Source organism: Bidens hawaiensis, unplaced genomic scaffold (genome assembly GCF_021521415.1).
Source record: "Bidens hawaiensis isolate Kalapana, Puna unplaced genomic scaffold, B.hawaiensis_p1.1 tig00047443_1, whole genome shotgun sequence".
Classification (NCBI taxonomy): Eukaryota; Viridiplantae; Streptophyta; class Magnoliopsida; order Asterales; family Asteraceae; genus Bidens; species Bidens hawaiensis.
Window position 1 is genome coordinate 64,347 of NW_027498472.1, and position 3,984 is coordinate 68,330.

The 3,984-nt window shown below is 34.1% G+C and overlaps 1 pseudogene; it reads left to right on the plus strand.

The window, feature by feature from the left end:
* The first annotated feature begins 2,437 nt into the window (after positions 1-2,437).
* On the plus strand, positions 2,438-3,308 carry LOC143596983 (SKP1-like protein 1A; annotated as a pseudogene).
* Positions 3,309-3,984: the final 676 nt, after the last annotated feature.

Sequence of the window (3,984 nt, forward strand, 5' to 3'; positions counted from 1 at the left end):
TCTTGATAAATTTAGTTGAACAGGTTCAGTGGATTTAGTCATTATTGTAACATTAGTTTCCATATTCCTTTATTAAATAATACTTTTGAAATATATTTGGTCATATTTCTTAAACATGCACTATTTAGGTTTGAGATGTAAAGAATTAATAGTTTGCCATTATAACATTACACTACCTGCTCACTAGACGGGTACAAACTAGTTAATGTGGCCACTAATGTATAGTTTTCTAGTAGTGGCTCATCTTTTTCAAATGAATCGAACAATGATAAATTCAGTGTTCTTAGAAAATATAAGATTTAGGGAAGTATATGTGTAAAGAATGAGATTGAAGAGTGGTAGAGGTCTGAAGAAGTTTGAATGTTCGATTGGTTTATATATACGAATCCATTCCATGATTGGCTTCCTGATGTATCTCACTTCAAGCAGGCCGGACATCATGTTCCATGTTTGTTAGTGTGCCAGATATTAATTAGATCCTAAATAATCCCACATAACTGTTGTCAAGCTTATCTTTTGGTATCTTAAAGGAAAGCCTCTTTTGGGTCTTTGGTATCCCAAAGATTCTCCTTTGATGTTGCACGCTTACACTGATGGTGATCAGGGGGGGTGCAATTTAGACAGTAAGTCAACGACAAGAGGATGCCAATTTCTGGGTGATTGGTTAATTTCTTGACAGTGCAAGAAGCAAGTTACTGTGTCCATCTCCACAGCCGAAGCAGAATACATTGCCGCATCTAGCTACTGTTCACAAGTGATATGGATCCAGCATCAGCTGCTGGATTAGGTTTGAATTTCTTTACCACCCGTATCTAGTGTGATAACGATGCAGCAGTTGGTGCAGCTAGTGTGAAGAGTAGGAATACAGAGTCAACCTAATTGGTGTAAACTCAGGGAGTTGGTGCTTAATGCTTCACTGCTATGCAAAACTTATGAAACAATTATCTTAATCTTACATGTAACCATTTTACATATACATGATCATTCTGTTAAAACTGTGTTTTAGTTATAGTTGCTTGTACCCCGTGATGGGGCGGGGTCGCGGGGATGCGACGTTAATTCACTCGGTATTGGTTCATGATGCAAGTTCTAATGAAATGTAATGGTTAGATGTTGAAATGTAAAATTGGGATTGTTTATTGTACAAAATTAATGAAAGCCTTTGTAAACGTTCTTTTCATTTATGTTTTAATTGGCTTTAACATTTTCAAACGTTTATGGGTTTTTTTTCTCTCTGTCACGTACCCGTGCAACACGCGGGTTTTTTTTTTGTCATGCCGAGTAGTGAATATATTTAGAGCATAACTTGGACACGGAGAGTTTTTTTTTTTCCAACTTTACACTACCCGCCACAACGCAACGGGTCTAAATACTAGTTATATTTATAAATTAAATTTTTGTTCTATACCCAATAACCACTTAACATTTGACTTAGTTTAGGCTCATTTAACCCATTTTTAATTAAAACTCTAATATACTTATTACTACTAGCCTATTTAGATCATAACTATGGCATTATCTTTAGCCCATTTAAATCTGATCACAAAAGAGTTGGTCTTCAGCTTTGATTCAAGAATACTATGATAGCTTCACGATTTAAATTAGATCATTTGTTACAATACTTTCAATTCATTTATTATTGTCACAATTATTTAAATTATATATGAGTTCTTCATTCATTTTTATGGGTTTTTTTTTTCTCACCCCGGGTTTCGAGATTTTCAAGGATTATCAAGAATGGCTCTAGTATAATCTGTTAACTAAAAACCTTAGCTAGGGTGGACGGTCCTTTTCCCTATAAAAATGCCCTGATATCCTAGTTTTGAAATATTATACAAGCTAAGGGCTAAACATAATTTTTTAAATAAGTAAAGACAGTTTAATACTCCCTCCATCTCATTATAAATGCCCACATTTCTTTTTTTATTTGTCTCATTACAAGTATATATCCACTTTCAAAATTTATTATCCAATTTCTAAGTTTACCCTTAAACACACACAACTAACATTAATAAATAATATTGATAGGCCTCTTTTCAAATACATTATTGTTATTTGGTAAGAAAAAAAAAAATTAATCATTCAATCCACCTTAAACTTTGTGTTTTTCAAGCATGAACGCTTATAATAGGACGGGGAGAGTACAAATTAAGAAAATCAAATTTGGGCCCAACTCAAAACATCTTCAAAACTTTCACTATAAATACCACACCCATCACGGCTTCATTCATCAATAATAAGTTTTCTAAATTTCCCCATTACGCATGGCCTTATTATAGCATATTTTATAAGTTTTTGGCAAGTCTTGACAGATCAAACAAAGCTAAGGGACCCAAATTAAACAATATCTTCTTCACTATAAATACACCGCATCCAAGAAGCTTAGGGTGTCCGATTAATTAGGGGTTCCTCCTAAACTAAATTAATTCATCTGGTGATGTCGTCCTCAAAGACCATCGTGCTCAGGAGTTAAGATGGTGATACATTCGAGGTTGATCTGGCGGTGGCGTTGAAGTCTCAAACGATCAAACAGATGATCGAAAATGATGGTGCTGATCGTACCATCATTGATCTTCCTCAGGTCACTGGAAACACACTTTCAAAGGTTCTTGAGTACTGTAAGAAGCATGTAGAAGCATCGGATAATGATGATCTTAAATCATTCGATGCTGAATATATGAATGTGGTTCAGTCGGTTCTTTTTGATCTTACGGAGGTTAGTTTTGTAAACGATTGTTTACGGTTTTGAACCGCGGTCATTTTCTTAACGAACAAACACGGACTTGAATCTTTTGTTTGGTTCCGCTTGTTTAGAGGTTTAATTATGATTGTGTTATTATTTATATGGATGTTTTATGTTTTTGATTCAGGCTGCTCACTATCTGAGCGTCGAGAGCCTACTGGAGCTTTCTGTTCAAAAAGTTGCCGACATGATCAAGGGAAAGACGCCTGAACAAATTCGTGAGACGTTAATGATTTTACTCCAGAACAGCAGGAGGAAGTGGACAGGGAGAATGCTTGGTTTTTTAAGCAGGATTAAATTGTTTGTTTTGCGGTAGTATTGTGTTATAAAAACTATGAACATGTGGTTGGTTACATTTTAGGGGTATGCATCTTAAACTCTTGATGGTTTTAAACTTTTAATAATATTCAGTTTTACTATTTCTTTTTACATAAACTGGCTGTTTGCATTCTGTGATCAATGTTTTTTCATTTATTTGGTTATTGACATTGTCATGAATATGTTATGTGGAATATCGATCGGTATTGCTTTGGGGTATGAGTTTTGTACTGTACCTTTACAACAGTCTGCTGGTGTGGTTTCCCAGCCTCTTTTTCTTCTTGTTTATAAGCCTTGTCAGTTTTCGGTTTTGTAGCTGCGTTTGACGTTCACTTGGATATCCTCATATTGTTGGAATACCGTATGCCCGAGACACATAATTAGGTTAATGTGGCTAGTTGTGTTTGATCCAAGTCGGGTCATACCCAATAACGAGTTAGACACACACCAATAATGTATTTGTTAAGATAAGATCTATGAGACAAATACAGAACACGATACATTCAGAAAATCGGGTTTCTGAATACCTACTTGAAAGTGTTAAATAAATTAATTGGTTAATTTATTTATTCAAATAATTATTATTGGAATGATTATTTAACTATGTGTTCTTTTATAAAATGGTTTATAAAAGATGGGGTGTTTATATATTTTATAATGTATAAAATAAATAAAAAAAAATATATATATATATATATATATATATTGGGGCCGGTTTTGGGTGGGCCCCACACCCCAAGGTTTTGGTCAAGTTTTGTCATGGATTTGGTAAAAGGTTGAGTGTTTGTTACTTGACTAAAAACCTAACACAATATATGATATTGATTGGAAGATTTTATGATCATCAAAAACTTTCAAGTAACAAATAACACACACAACTCTTTCCTTTTCTTTGTTCTTGTTTTTCGGCCAAGATCAAAAGA